Consider the following 17,343-nt stretch of genomic DNA (forward strand, 5'->3'; position numbering starts at 1 on the left):
AGTGCCTGTCAATCAAAAGGAAGGATCCTTTTAGTAGAACAGTAGGTTAAGTACCTGGCAATCAAAGGAGAACAATAGGTTTGCCCCTGAGTGCATACCTGCCCCTGATGCAGGCAACCCACACTAAGAAAATGCTCTGACGCCACCCTTGTTCTACTACTTTCGACATGTTGTCTTGGCTTACTTGATCACATCACTGGACAACTCCAAAATCATTCCATAAAATTTCGAGCATGCAGCCACATAAACTTATGCAAATCCGAAATTTTATGAACAATCATTGCGCCACGAAAATGTGAAGATGCACAACTCCAGTGTCGTCCACAAGCAGCATTAACAGTTCCTGTATTGGCCGATCATGTGCAACAGGCACAGAACTCCAACCCACAAACTGACATTCTGCACGTGTGCGACACAATGTATGCATGTCTGCATGATTACATTCAACATTCTGGCGGTTACACAGGTTATTAGTGTACCAGCATTTCACATTTATGAAACATGTTACCTAAAGAAATGTATTCCGGAAATTTCATTACTCTATATTAAGTATTTCTTGCTGTTTGGATTGGGATCAGTGTATATTCTTTCTAAAATCCTTGAACGAACGTAAGCATACTGTCTGAGGAACTCCATGAAAATGTGCACTATCTGACACACATTTTTAATTCTTTACCATCTCCTGGTGTTGTGAGGAATGTCACCTATTATATTGCCAAGAAGTCCTAATCCACTGAAGTTTTCTAATGGAATGTGAGGGTCATTTTGGTAGAGTGCACGATTTTCACGGTCTGTAGAAAATTGTCGTTTGATATGACTAATAACAAAATACAAGGTTAAACAATATATGCGACAGAAGTAGATTTAAGTATTGAGCGCCTTTCACAGACGGATATGAGTAAACCTTAAGCGTCTGACTTTCAGAAAATAATTTGTGTTTTTTTCAGGAAGAGAACAGTCAACATTGCACACAGAATATTCTCTAGATACCGAGCGATGCTAAGGCATGTTGCTAGAATAAGATAAAAAGAAGAAAAAAAGAAAGAAAACTTATCAAGCTTGGGACAGACGAAACCTGCAGCCAATTATTTCTCTCTGAGGAGAGATTGAATGAGCAGCTTTGCGGATTGCTACCTCAAAATCAATAACGAAAGTTTCGGTTCGAACCACAGTTCTCTGTTTGAACTATCTTTTTCAACACCGTCCAGAGCACCAACGTCAGTTGACATCTTGTTATTCTTCAAAATGACAGAAATCAGTGGGGTATACAGTCTCACGAACTGTAAACAACCACACGAAAAATTTTGGAGCATAATGAAAGTGCAATCAATCGAAACTATTCCTTTTCACACAAGCAACGAAGATTTGATTCCGTTGGAAAATTATCACACCTCTGTCAAGATCATTTTTCAGCAAATTTTTTTGTCTTCGTGTTCTTAGAACCGGCAGCCAAGTGTATCTCATAAGCTAATCTGGGCATTTTCAGGTAGTATCTAAGTCTTGTACTGTGGATACTGTTTCTTATGTATGTTGTACTTCGATGAGCCAACATGCTGTGCAAATCGCTTCTCCAGCTCCTTATTAATGATTTTTGCCAGGCGCTCATCGATACCATCGCTAGCTTTCTGTTTTATTGAATTCCTCATTAATTTTCTCCCTAACTCTTGTACTGAATATGGATCATGAGTATGATTTCTGTCCCACCTGCACAAAACATGATCATTCCATATTGCAAAAATTTTAGTCTTACTATTCTTGTTACAGCATCTCCAGCCATGTTCAGGGGTAGATTTCACCTCCCTGCAATGTCTGAATATAAAATTTTCACCCTGCATCCTACTGTAAATAAACAGTTAGCGCCATGACTAAGTGGTTGAAACAAGCTCTACACAAGAGTCTTGACGCAAGCAACTGATCCTGCAATGATGATCTTGGAAACTGGAAGAAGACCAAAGTCCCAGTACTTCCCAATAATATACATGCTTTCGCATCGGGTTTTCAGGTTGTGGGAAGGCTAATCTTGTTCTAACACTGTTAACGCATGCTGAGGGGTGCTTTGATCATGTGTGTACTTTTTCAAAAACTCTCTTTCAGCCAAAATTACGGCTATTGCAGGAGATTTGCAGTGCATTGAGGGAGTAATGTCCTAGTCATTCAGCGAGATTTCATCACCTGAAAAAGTAAAGTCAGTCATTGTATTCATATCTGACAATGTCTCGGAGGCAAATCAAGTAAAAATCCGGAGATATTTCTGCTTTGGCCGCTATATGCAAGTCAATATATATTATCTGAATCAGACATACTTAAGGATCCTGAAACAGTTAGTCTGGAGTGATGCAAACATTATCATCACTTTCAAACAGAACCTTCTGAATATAAAGCATATTTACAAAGCACATGTAGGAATCGACATGTCATTCAGTGAATTCGTTGCCATATGTGGAGACTGCCGGGATAACTCGCAGTGATTATAGATAAAACTAGGAAATTTAATGAGAACCAGTACAGACAAAAAACTTCGATGAGCCCTACATAAAAGGCAGAGCACCATAACGTAACTGTATCAGTATATTGTAGGCTGCTGAGAGGGTATTCTTCAGATGAGTAATCTATGGAACAGTGACAAAACACAATTTTTTGTAGAAACTACGAAAGCAGTGTTAATGACTAGAGTGAATTATGATGAAAATTGAGTTGAATGTTTTAAAATGCTGTTAAGGAATACAGACATGCTGAAGAAAATTTACGGCACGGATAAATACTAATGTCTGCTGCCACTCTTTCGTCTTAGAAGTTATTAATAAAATATAAATTAAAGTACACTTCGTAGAAAATTAAATTGCATTTATGACATTAATTAACACTTTTTTTTGCAATACCATAATTTTTAATGTGTCGCGAATTTAGAGCTAGGACGTATGCTCACCTTTGAACTCTGTTAAGCGGCTACACACCTTAGGTGTGTATGAACATTATGCCGTTTCTGTCCCTCCCCGTTTTTGAAATTCGTGTGATAAAAGTTCTACAGGTCATTTTGAAATACCCTGCATTTTCCATATTTCTTTGTTGAGGCAATGAGAAGCCGCCGACAATCGGCGATCGCATGCACTGCGACTGCACACCGCCCGCCAGACAACTGAATTGACTTAATTTACATTCATATTCCTTACTGCAAATGAATACTACATTTGAACAAGAAAGTCTCTATAACGCGCTTTCACAAATCCTTTCGTGTATAATTTGTATCTGCTTACAGGAGGCGCGTCCGCTGGCGTTGTCAGCACTGAAACGCAAGCGTGGAAACATTTCCCCTTTTCATGTCCTCACTCCTCGTGATGCATCGTCTACAACTTATCGTCTACAGCCTGTGTGTGTCCGGCAAAATAATCCGATTTGACCTAGATGTCCGGGGATTTCGAAGCTTTTGTCTCGAGTCGGTAATTTAATGGGTAGCAAGTCTACCCCAGCGATACTTCGGCTTAATTAGCTATGCGTTAACGGCACCTGGAACAACTGAATTTCCTCAGACATGAAAAAAGATCGGGTTTATGCCGAACAGTTGTATAAAAATCACGCCAGTGCGCCTCTGGATGCTCTCAAAACCAGGACCAATCCGAGGAAAACTGGTTGTATTGCAGCCTTAATTAGGGGTGCAAAAGAGAGCGTAATGGTTCCCATATATATGAAGAAGAAAGGAACTTTGCCTCGTTTTAGTTACAAAAAAATGGTTCAAATGGCTCTGAGCACTATGGGACTTAACATCTGAGGTCATCAGTCCCCTAGAACTCAGAACTACTTAACCCTAACTAACCTAAGGACATCACACACATCCATGACCGAGGCAGGATTCGAACCTGCGACCGTAGTAGTCGCGCGGTTGCGGACTGAAGCGCCTATAACCGCTCGACCTTTAGTTACAGTTTACATCCGTATTACAGAAAATGTATGATGTCTACAAATTAAAACTCATTTTAATCTAGCCCTTAAACACTTATTCAGCCATTTATTTGTGTGGAAGGTAAATATTTTATACAGAAAATTACGTCATCAGCTACATACGTACAAATTACACCCTTGCACACAACGCTGTTTACATTTTACAATCTGTGAAGTATTTCGCGGCTATGAAGAAGTACTACTCAGATCCACACATTGGTACTTCAGTTTCACAGTTAGGCCTATCTGAAGGTAGTACTGCAAACAGTCTGTAACAGTGTAGCCACATTCGTACCCTTCTAACACCCTGGGAGCGACTCGCCTGGCTACCGGTGCATTCAGTTCTTAAAGCAAAAAATAGATCGCTTTGGTGCTGTTAAATCATTATTGTTGACCGGACTCTGTTATCGCCTGTCGTCGGTAATACTGTCGTTCCGATTTTTGCACTAGCTTTTAGTTCAGTTTTTCGTCCGTGTTTATTAATGGCGTGTCCGCGTTATAGTGACCTTCTGGATCAAAATGCCGAAACGCTCATTGCGTGGAAATTTTACATAAAAAACTGAATAAGACGTTGCAGTCTGTACGATTTGGAAAAAAGGAAATACGTTTTCACGGCTCATCCAGTAACCAAATGGACTACTTGAAAAGGAAGTACCATCAGTTCTTAAACATTGCGTCTCATGATAACACGTCAAAGGATGTGACAGGCAGTCAACTCGTCCCATGCGCTACTGGCACCATGCCTACCCCTTCCATCTCTGGCTGCCCGATGTGCGCCGCCCTGTCCTCTGTTGGCACTGCTACGTTCACGGATGAAGCGCAGGTATGTCAAGAGTACAACCCGATACCAAAAAGTATTATGACTGAAACAACAGTAGCAAACCAACTCTCTAATCGTCCAGTACTGTAGTCCGACAAATGTCTAGAGAAAAACCAAAGCAGGCGACAATTTTTGGTAGCATTAAGCTAAAAGAACTACGTAGTAGTAAAATTAAAGAGATTGACAACCTGCTAGTTGATACTGTGGCTGAGTGTCGCCTTCTGTTCTCTTTGCTTGATGATATCAAATTTATGAACCCAGTTAAGACACTAGAACGGCGGTATTCTTTGTCACCCAGTAAGACCCTGACTAACAAACCGTTGAGTAATAGTTGTCTCGAAATTAGGTAGGTTTTTGGCAATATACTGGCTGAAACCAAAGATGTCGCACTGACTGAGGGCATGTGGACCAACATAATTACACAAGGGCTTTCTACATCTACATCTACATCCATACTCCGCAAGCCACCTGACGGTGTGTGGCGGAGGGTACTTTGAGTACCTCTATCGGTTCTCCCTTCTATTCTAGTCTCCTATTGTTCGTGGAAAGAAAGATTGTCGGTATGCCTCTGTGTGGGCTCTAATCTCTCTGATTTTATCCTCATGGTCTCTTCGGGAGATATATGTAGGAGGGAGCAATATACTGCTTGACTCCTCGGTGAAGGTATGTTCTCGAAACTTCAACAAAAGCCCGTAACCAGCTACCAAAAGTGTGCTGTCAACAGTGACAGCACACTTTATTGACCAGTACAAGCTGCAGTTTGTTGTTTTGGCCACTGTGCGCATCATCGATCGGCACACTTTCGAAAACATTACCAAGAGCGTTAAAACGATTGTCTCTGAATGGGTGTTTTCTCTTGTCGCTGACAACGGACGTGTTACGGTGGTTGTAACGAGGAAAATGAATGAGCGAGCACCAGTGACGTCACTGAAGACAGCGCGGCTATATAAGGACGGAAGCAGCGATCGTTCGACAGTCACCACTTGACAATGGCCAAGGAGAGCTCGGCTGAAAGCTCGTGGATTTTAAACCACTGGACGCGGCTGGAAGCCAGAGAAAGTTTTAGCAAAATGAATGTTGCTCATTTGGGATGTGCTACTCACACATAAAATTTTGCAGTGTCAGATGTGTCCAACCACTTTGAATCGGCGGCACTAAGCTCCATGGCACAGAAACATCGCAGGACCACCGGGTTTTTCAAAAGCAGTACGGTAGCCAAAGTAAAACTGGTAGACTGCCAAGTTCATCTGAACAACAAACAGTTAAAGCCGAAACTGGAGATGATTAGCAGGTGGAAATCTACGTTTCTTATGATGCAGCGCCTAATGTTGGTCAAAGACACACTAATAATGACATTTTCATGTGTTAGCTGCGAAGTTTTGACTGCCGATATGTGTGGCGTTTTAGAAGGTTGCCCTCCTCTACTGGAACCTCTCTTCGAGATAACAGAAGAACTTCCCGGCGAGCAGTCCACAATCAGCCACCATTGTAGTTCCAATAGTTAAAAGGTGCCAAAGAGTAGTGACAGCAACAGCCCCAACGACTAAGGTAGGCACTGCGTTGAGAGAACATCTACTGGAGGCCGTTTCAAAAAGGATGGTCCTTTATCAAGAAGACAGGACCGACATCTGTGCCAAAGCGATTAGTGCTGACCTTTCGTTCAGAAGCGTGGTTTTTGAGTAGCTGAAAGTTCTCAAAACGTCGTGAGTAAGCTAACAGCGGAGATTAGCCAAACTCCAAGCAATGGCAAAGTTGGGTTGACAGTTTGGTGACTCCAGTAGAAGATAGTGAAACACAAGTTATGAAGAAGAACATATCGATCTTTTTCATGGCGCAGAAAAACAAAAATGAGTCAATATCAGCAAACTTACAAACTTTCTAGAGGACATGCAGCTCTACTTCTCCAAAAAGCACCTAGGCGTAGAGAATAAACCTGTTCCACTGATTTTTTGGAAGAAGTACCACGAGTCCATGCCACATTTGCGTGGCGCTGCCTTAAAGTATTTGTGTTCCGTCCATTTCGGCCCCTCGGAGCGAATTTTCTCGATGGCCACACGCGTTTGTACTGAGAGGAGGAACCGGCTGAAATCGAAGAATATGGAGCAGATAGTGTTTTCAAACTTGAATCAAAAGTACACTGTTAAATAAACAATCTGCAGTGTCACCATCTCTGCCGTTTAGTTAAATTGTTAAGACTTCTCTTGTAACTGAAATATGTTTAAATAATGTCTTCCGCTTTCATTAAAAATCAATGCACTTCTATGTATTTTGTGTTTTATGAAATCAATCAAAAGTATCTAAAGATCCAATGTTGGAAAATTATAACGTTCCCCTAAGGTAATTAGATGAAATATATTTGTGCTCGTAGTAACATCGAGCTCACAGCTTATTAGAATATGGGCACAAGATGTTGTAACCTAATTCAATTGACTAATTTTAAGGCATTATTTTAAAAGTGTGTCTGATTGCTGTGTGCTAAGACTTGGGAAGGCGGGAGCTGTCTTGATTTGATTCTCTGTCGCTTCGAACCGCTTTTGCCAGCCAGCCTGAGTGTAATTTTTTACACGGTTTCTCCCCCCGCGTCTTGGCGAGTGCTGGGATGGTTAACCATTCCAGTCTCATTTACATGATACACAAACGCTTACAACATGAAAAACATATTTACATGTTAATGCTATTATGCACACACATTCCAACACACATAAGACTACCTTTAGAGTTGACCTTGGATTGCATCGTCAAAGTTATTATGTTTCGATTGTTGTAACAGGCTGAAAAGTTTGCAAGTTATAAATGTATTTTTTTCGTTTGCACCACTTAAATGCAAACAAATAATACTGCACGTGATTCTGATGAAAACAAAGAAGCCTTAACTATTACAAAAATATACACTGAAGCGCCAAAGAAACTGGTATAATCATGCATATTCAAGTACAGAGATATGTAAACAGGCAGAGTACGGTGCTGCGGTCGGCAACGCCTATATAAGAAATGTATCTAGAGCTGCCTATATAAGACATGTGTCTAGAGCTGAGCAATTCACCCCCAGCCTGAGTACCTTGGCCTCGCCCTCGACTGTGACTTCACCTGGACCCCTCATCTCCTGACCATCCAGCAGAAAGCCCATTCCCGCCTCTGCCTCCTGAAACTCCTGCCTGGCTGGTCATGGGGATTGCATCCTTCACCATTCTCCACACCTACAAATCCCTCATCCATCCGATCCTCTGTTATTCCAGCATTACCTGGATCTCCCCTCCCCTCCCCCCCACTTTTATAAGGCCCTCCAAATCCTTGAACGCCATCCGCTCCACTTTGCCTTCCGTATCCGCCTTCCTTCCCCCATACGACTCCTGTATAACCTCATCCCCTTCCCCCACCTCCTCCTTTTCCTCCAACGTATCTGCATCCTTTGAACTGTCCGCAGGCTTGATTCCCCCACCCCCTGGTTTCCTCTTTCCTCTCCACCCCCACCCCCCCAACCTATTGCTGTATCTTTATCGCTGTCTCCCTCCCTCTCTCCACGTGCACACCCTCCATCTCCTTCGTCAGGGCAATTTCCAGCACCTCCCCTCACGGATTTTGAACTTTGCTGTGACATCTACCCTTCCTACCAACTGTAGCCTGGCCTTGCCCCCCCCCCTCCCCATGGCACCCCATTTTTCTCTCGCTTCCTCCCAGAGCAGATTTTCCCCCTTCTCCCCATGAGTCTCTGTACCCCCTCCTCGACCGTTCCCCTCCTACGTCCTTCCCTCCCCAGCCCCCTTCGGAGCGCTCCCCGCCTTTCTCCACCTTTCTAGCATCACTCCTCCCCCCTTTCTTCCCTTCTCCCTCGTTTCCATCCCCCTGGCAGATCCTCTTAGTTTGTTCATCGTCATCGGTGTGCTACGTCAGTGTTAGGTTTCATGCTGTTCTCCCATGACGTCAAGATCTGTGATTTTAATTGTGTGGTGGACTTGTACATAGTGTTGCTGTCAGTGACTTATGTGCTACGCCACCCGTCGCTAATTTTATACTCCGGCCATACCTCGCCTTGCGTTTCTTTTAATCATCACAGTGTGCGGTTTTTTATGTACAGTTTTTAGCTTTTCATCGCCATTTTTCCAGTCACCCCCGTTTTTACGCTACCTTCTATTATGTTTCCCCTTTCATATGTCTGTTTCGCCGTATTTCCTAGCCGGCCGCGGTGGTCTAGCGGTTCTAGGCGCTCAGTCCGGAACCGCGCGGCTGCTACGGTCGCAGGTTCGAATCCTGCCTCGGGCATGGATGTGTGTGATGTCCTTGGGTTAGTTAGGTTCAAATAGTTCTAAGTTTTATGGGACTGATGACCACAGATGTTGAGTCCCATAGTGCTCAGAGCCATTTGAACCGTATTTCCTCCTTTCTGTTGTTTTTACACGTCTCCGTGTTGTATACTTACTGTCTGCCTCTCGGCTGAAGAACGGCGCCTATGCTGCTGCCAGCCCGCTCCATATGGGGCATTGAAATACAATAAAGAAAGAAATAGCGCTGGGGTCGGCAACGCCTACATAAGACAACATATGTCGGGCGCTGCGGATCACTGCGTCACTCGATCGCCTACGTCACCCATACTTCGTCAGCCGGATGTGGAAAGGGAGGCAAGCTTGCTGCCGCGCTTGAATTTCATATGAAAATCGTCGGGAACGATCGCGGCCGCAAACGGAAAGCGAAGAACACTTTGCGGGAAAGCTGTAAGTGCCAACGCATGGGGCACGTCGCAAGGGCACGGTTGCGAGTTTGAAGTGCGCGCAGGCGCGTGTACAGGCGCCTGTCCCAAGACGCGTCGTCTGGCTGCCAAGAGTTTGAATTGCGGCGGTGTCCACGCCGCCAACTACATCTACATCTACATTTATACTCCGCAAGCCACCCAAAGGTGTGTGGCGGAGGGCATTTTACGTGCCACTGTCATTACCTCCCTTTCCTGTTCCAGTCGCGTATGGTTCGCGGGAAGAACGACTGTCCGAAAGCCTCCGTGCGCGCTCTAATCTCTCTAATTTTACATTCGTGATCTCCTCGGGAGGTATAAGTAGGGGGAAGCAATATATTCGATACCTCATCCAGAAACGCACCCTCTCGAAACCTGGCGAGCAATCTACACCGCGATGCAGAGCGCCTCTCTTGCAGAGTCTGCCATTTGAGTTTATTAAACATCTCCGTAACGCTATCACGGTTACCAAATAACCCTGTGACGAAACGCGCCGCTCTTCTTTGGATCTTCTCTATCTCCTCCGTCAAACCGATCTGGTACGGATCCCACACTGATGAGCAATACTCAAGTATAGGTCGAACGAGAGTTTTGTAAGCCACCTCCTTTGTTGATGGACTACATTTTCTAAGCACTCTGCCAATGAATCTCAACCTGGTACCCGCCTTACCAACAATTAATTTTATATGATCATTCCACTTCCAATCGTTCCGCACGCATACTCCCAGATATTTTACAGAAGTAACTGCTACCAGTGTTTGTTCCGCTATCATATAATCATACAATAAAGGATCCTTCTTTCTATGTATTCGCAATACATTACATTTGTCTATGTTAAGGGACAGTTGCCACTCCCTGCACCAAGTGCCTATCCGCTGCAGATCTTCCTGCATTTCGCTACAATTTTCTAATGCTGCAACTTCTCTGTATACTACAGCATCATCCGCGAAAAGCCGCATGGAACTTCCGACACTATCTACTAGGTCAACTCAGGCAGCTGCAGCTACATCAAAGCCTTCAGACATCATGATGCCGCCCTACGCCATGCACCGATCTTTGGCGACTAGCCGCCCCTCCCCCCCCCCCCCCCACCCTACCCTTCCCCCCACCTCTCTTGTGAGGGAAGCGGGCCTCGCCATCGTGAAGTTGACATCGATGATGCTCTGGCTGACTTCCAAGCGGCTTCTGAGGCCGAGGGGCCGCCATGCAGAAAGAGCTCACAGCCGCAACAGCTGAGTGACGACCTGCGAACTCTCAAGAAGACGTCTGTCCCTGCCACCGTCTCCCCTGGGAGGCGCCCAGTGGGGGTGGACGCCACCATCCAGACGCCCACAGCCCCGCCCCCTGCAGAAATGCGGCAGGCCGAGACGACGCTGACGGTCGTGGAGACGCCCGCTCTTCCTCCCGTTGCGTAAGCTGCCCGGCGGACAGAAGAAGAAGAGGCGCTAACCGAGACTTCCTCACACGACGAGGCAGAGACGGAAGAAGAAGAACTGCGCGAGTGTCTGCCGCTCCCTGACGAGCGCAGCGTGCAGCCTGTTCTTAAGAAGATAGCAGCGTCACTTCGGGATGGGATGTACCCTCATAGGGACAACCCGTATCCTTTCATCCTAGCGGACATCCCTTCCGCACAAACCATACGACCTTGTGGCATCTTGTATGAAGTAGAGTCGAGGAAGGAGCTCCGGATTAGCAATGCCAATCCGCTATGCACCCCTGACGACTGGAAACACATCTGTTGGGTCTCAGAAAATTGGATGAAGGAGAAATGGCGGTCAGGCAGGAAGATACCTGCCCATGTGGACATGGAAGCCGTCAACTACCTCAAAAATCTGAAGAAGTAGCTTTAGGACAATCCACCAGAGATGCCACACCAGCAACCAGAAAAGATCGAGAAAGGAACAGCAGTCGCCTAATTCGGACCATAGGAAGCGACTAGATACCAGCGGCGCAGTTGTTAGATACGTTACTGCTACTACAATGGCACATTATAAAGATTTAAGTGAGTTTGAAGGTGGTGTTATAGAAGTGCACGAGCGATGGGACACAACATCTCTGAGATTGCGATGAAGTGGTGATTTTCCCATACGACCATTTCACGAGTGTACTGTGAATATCAGGAATCCGGTAAAACAACAAATCTCCGACATTGCTGTGGCCGGAAAAAGATCCTGCAAGAACGGGACCAACAACGACTGGAGAGAATTGTTCAACGTGACAGGAGTGCAACCCTCCCCCAAATTGCTGCAGATTTCAATGCTGGGCCATCAACAAGTGTCAGTATGCGAAATATTCAACGAAACATCGTCGATATGGGCTTTCGGAGCTGAAGACCCACTCATGTACCCTTGATGACTGCACGACACAAAGCTTTACGCCTCGCCTGCTCCCGCCAACAACGACATTGGACTGTTGATGATTGGAAACATGTTGCCTGGTCAGACGAGTCTCCTTTAAACTTGTGTTGAGCAGATGGACTTATACGGGTATGGAGACAACTTCATGAATCCATGGATTCAAAATGTCAGCAGAGGACTGTTCAAGCTGGTGGAGGCTCTGTAATGGTGTGGGGCGTGTGCAGTTGCAGTGATATGGGACCCCTGATACCTCTAGATACGACTCTGACAGGTGACACGCACATAAGCATCCTGTCTCATCACCTGCATCTATTCATGTCCATTGTGCATTCCTATGGACTTGGGCGATTACAGCAGAACTATGTGACACCCCACACATCCAGAACTGCTACAGAGTGGCTCCCGGAACACTCTTCTGAGTTTAAACATTATTGGGCATATCTGAAATGCCTTGCAACGTGCTGTTCAGCAGTGATCTCCACGCCCTCGTACTCTTTCGGATTTATGGACAGCCCTACAGGATTGATGGTGTCAGTTCCCTCCAACACTACTTCAGGCGTTACACATTAGGTGTGTACCAGTTTCTTTGGCTCTACAGTGTGTGTATATGAGTTAGAGTAATATATATGAATGGAAAAATCATATGACTGAGTAAGAAGCAATTCTGAAGATAAATTAAATGCGATATACAATATCTAGGGGGATGATTAATAGTGTGAAACTATATTAATTCAAGAAATGCAAAGGAAATGAACGAATGATGACAAGTATTTTTCGCGAAAGATACTTCCCACAAGTGTCAGAATACGCTTAAGGGGAGCCGGAGGTGGTCAAATCCAAAAAATTACGATTTTTTTTTGCTACCGGAAATTAATTGGAACATTTCTCTTTAATGTAAACTTTGAATTATTGTTCTACTCGCCCTAGAAGTAGAGTTCTCACCAATTTCCCCCACGCCTGCAGAGGAAATGAGCGGCCGCTGAATGCATTTAACACCCTCTCGTGACTTCCTGGCGAACTGCTTGGGATTTTCTGGGCCTTACGTTACGCATACAGTGAGTGTGCAAGGGTTGGCCACATTGTTTTCTGTGACAAATGAAGCGCTAAGAGCGCGGAACATCGTCTCTTAGCTGTTTACCGTTTCGAATTAGTTTAGTGTTGCGCCTGTAGTATTATACTTCTTGTGTAAAGCGTTGTTCTGGTTACGATGCCACGTTTTAGTAACCGTGTATATAAGAAGAGGGGATAAATTCTAGTGTCCGATACCACCCGTCGGCTCTGACCAATGACGTCAAACGTAAGGAAAAGATGCTGCAATGTACAATCTATGAATGGAACGGATCATACTCTTAAACAAACGAATGTAGCATGCCGTCGAAATAATACATTTAACGCGACTATTATTTACGCGCGATTTTCATTTAATCGAGTTGAAGATGACTGGAATAAATAAGAACACGAGGACAATTACGAGTGCATATATCATATTTTACACACGTACTGCAAAAAATATCTAAATAATGAACCGTCGAATAGCTGGAAGCGGTAGCTAGAAGCAACCTATGTAGGAGGTCATTTCTAGTTACCGATTCCAATATTACTGTTTGTTGCGCAAAAATCTCATAACATATCAGAAACGTGCTTAAAAAATGATCTTGTTAATAAACTACAGAATACGACGAGACTTTCAAAAATGAAAATCTTTACACACATTACTGCACACGCAAAGAAATAAAATGCAAAAATGACCAAACCTTGCAACCGATAACTATACTACACGAAAGTCACACCAGCTACAGTAGCTCCAAATAACACTCAGTAAAGTCGGTACACCAGAAGTGGCAGTAAAAATAAGAGAAGTGTAGTAGAAACATCGAAAAGGAAAACATAAAAGTGGCTACATAAAAAGAATCTTACCGCATATGAACTTCCAAACGAGTCAAAGATCCAGGCTGACAAGAACGAAATATGGACATAACAAGAAATAATAATGTTAGAAGGTCAAACTGTAACGAAAGAAGCAAAATCCAGAATAACTAATGAAAAAAATAATAAGAAACACAAACTGCCAGGCTCGAATGAGGTACCACCCAAATCAGTTCTCCCCTAGCACCGGCTCTCAATCAGACGCAAAATTGTAAAATAGTAAAAAAAAATGAAACCACGAGTCAATAACATAAACCCTCCGGCAAAGACACAGCAATACCCCTGGGCCCACCATTGTAACTAGAAAATATTAAAACGACAGAGAAACCTCCCTCCAGAGAAACCAAAAAAGTAGCACTTGCACAATACAGTAACATAAAAAAAAAACGCAACGTAAAATAAGAAAAAAGTATCAGACCCATCAACACCTAACTAACAAAACGAGGCTTGTACATTTTGCTGACTACTTTCATAAAAGCAAGAAATAAACAATAACCCTTAGGAATACTCTTCCTCCAACAGTATTCATTTAAATGGCCTTGCAACACAAATCTTTCTCTTTCCCCGCCCGACAACAGATTTTGCAGCCCCCAAATACACCTTGATAGTTTTGGTACATGCCCCCGTCTTATAATCTTTAAACTGAATATTGTGATAACCCCTTTCACCCAACCCTTTGTACGAAGCAAACCCATCTGACATGACTACAGAACCTTCTTCCACATATTCCTCTATTAAAGATGTCAATACTTCCTTTGTCCGATTTGGTACGACCCTAAATACAACATTAGCACAATCTGACCAGACACTACTATTCCAAAGCCGAACAACCTCGTGCCCCCTTTCGTACTTTCTCTTTCCAAAATATAATCATCTACTTCAACTATAACCCTTGACCCCCCCCCCCCCCCCTGACCCCCTATACTTCATAAATTCCCCGCAGACTCTTCTACAAAACGAAAACCAGTCGACTACAGTGCCACACGAAACCCCTGCTTCGTGCATGACAGATTTACAAGAATATTCTTAGCAAAATTAGTAGGTTAGCATGACAATTACTTCTAAATTCAGCCCCGATCTTTCGAACCACGTCCCCCTGCGTATGGATCTCTATATGTTATTTTTTCTGCACCTCCACATAAATTCGTCGGAAGTTCGTGATGACGCAACCTTCGTCAAAACCATATAATTTCCACAGACACTGCACTTGCAAAATTCAGCAATGATGCCCAATGATTGCAAAAATTTTATAGTTGATTTACGATCACTCATTTTCTGCAGCAGAATTTTCGCAGTAAAAACAGCTGACTCATCCATAACGAACAGCGTCAGAAATCAAGACCTTATAAATCACGAGTACTTATAAATCACTACTTTCATTAACAAAAGATGCCGAAAACAAATTACGGGATGAAAACAAAACAATCTACATCGAATTTTTAATATACGTGCGTAACGTGGAAATCCAGAGAAATCATTTAACGTTCATAGACAGCAATCTGCGGCACAAACAAAATAACATCACGTATCACGTCATTGGTCAAAGCCGACGGGTTGTATCGGACACTAGAATTGACCCAGAAGAGGAAGAACGTAGGGAAAAGAAAATTAACACTAATACCAAGTTGCGATACTACAATTACTGAAACAGTGCGTTCTTCTGCTAAGCAACACATGGCCGGCCATAGTCCCGTGACATATTCTAGCAAGAAGCTGACTGGTGGAAGTGACAGATTTCGTGAATATGTTAGTGACAGTGATGATATTAACGAAGTACTGAATACTGGATTATTATCTTCTGTGCTGAAAGAAAGTGTTCTGTGCAAAATGTGTTCAAGTGTAGGAGTGGAACTAGAGATAACAAAGCACTTTGGTTTAGCTAGTGAGATGAAGATAATCTGTGCATGTTGCAAGTATCAAGTGACTTTCTACAATTCACATGCCAGTCTCTTTGGTGAAAATGGACGATCTAGAGTGTTTGATGTGAATGTTCGATGTGAATGTTCGACTTGTGTATGGTCTTCGATCCATTGGAAAAGGGTCTGCTGCTGGTAAACTGTTTTGTGGTATTATGAACTTGCCATCGCCTCCAAGCAAATTTGGGTACTACTGTGAACTGGTAGGATCCTCTGTTGAAGATGTGGCTTTGAAAACCATGAAGGAAGCAGTGGAGGAATCTGTATAAATGAGCGGTGGTTCTAGGAATTTGGTAGTGGCATTAGATGGTTCCTGGCAAAAGTGGGGTCATAAATCCCTGAATGGGGTTGTAACTGCTACTTGTGGTGATAGTGCAAAAGTGATAGATGTTGCAATATTATCAAAACATTGTAGGTGCAAAAATAAAATCAAAGGAGAGCACAGTGAAACCTGTGAGGCAAATTTTAGTGGATCAAGTGGAGCAATGGAAGTGGATGGAGTGAAACAAATTTTTGAACGTTCAGTTCCCAGATACGACATTAGGTACAAATACTACCTTGGGGATGGTGACTCCAAACGTTTCAAGATTATAGAGGAACTGAAACCATATGGAAATGAATTTGTAGTTGAAAAGTTAGAATGCATTGGGCATGTGCAAAAGCGTATGGGTGCACGGCTTTGAAGGCTCAAACAAACTTTGGGTTCAAGTAAGCTCAGTGATGGAAAGACAATAGGAGGGAGAGGCAGGCTTACTGATGAGGTGATTGAACGTCTACAGAGATACTATGGGTATGCTATAAGGCAAAATACTAGTAATGTTAGTGGCATGCGAAAAGCAGTGTGGGCATTGTTCCTTCATACTGCCTCTTCCAATGAATACCCTCAACACAGCCTGTGCCCAAAAGATTCCTGGTGCAAATATAATGCAAAAAAGGACTATGATCACAAACATGGTTTGCCAGCAGCTGTGATAAATGCAATAAAACCAATTTTTCATGACTTAGCACAGCCAGAATTGTTACACAAATGTCTACACAGAAAGACGCAGAATCCTAATGAGAGCGTAAACAATTTGATTTGGAAAGTGATTCCTAAAAGGGTGTTTGTAAGCATAAAAACACTGCACTTTGGCATTTATGATGCAATAGCAACCTACAACCAAGGGAACAGTGTGAAGTGTGAAGTTTTGAAGGCATTAGGATTTACAGCTGGGGTGAACACTGTACGAGCACTAAGAAATATTGACAGAGAAAGGATAAGAGGAGCAGAAAGAAGAGAAAGGCATATGAAGTATGATGGAACAACAGGCCAGAAAAGAAGACAGAAGAGGAAGCTTTTGGAGGATGAAGAAGAAGATCCTGATAATCCATCCTATAGTGCAGGAATGTATTGAGAAACTTTGATAGCCATTTCCCATAAATTAGAATTTTTCGAATATAAGGAACATTTTCTCAAAATCCACTCAAGCTAGAGAGATGAAATTTTTATACAGCACTCCTAGTGGTCAAACTTACATTGTAACACAGCCATTTGGCAATATGTTCAGTAGTTTCATTTCAGTCTAATTATAAAGCAATTACTTGTAAAAAAAATTTGGGTCATTAATAAAAAAAATAATTGGAAGGAAACTAGAAAAGATACTCCAAAATCCCTCTGCCATAACT

The sequence above is a fragment of the Schistocerca serialis genome, chromosome 5 (assembly GCF_023864345.2).
Source record: "Schistocerca serialis cubense isolate TAMUIC-IGC-003099 chromosome 5, iqSchSeri2.2, whole genome shotgun sequence".
NCBI lineage: Eukaryota > Metazoa > Arthropoda > Insecta > Orthoptera > Acrididae > Schistocerca > Schistocerca serialis.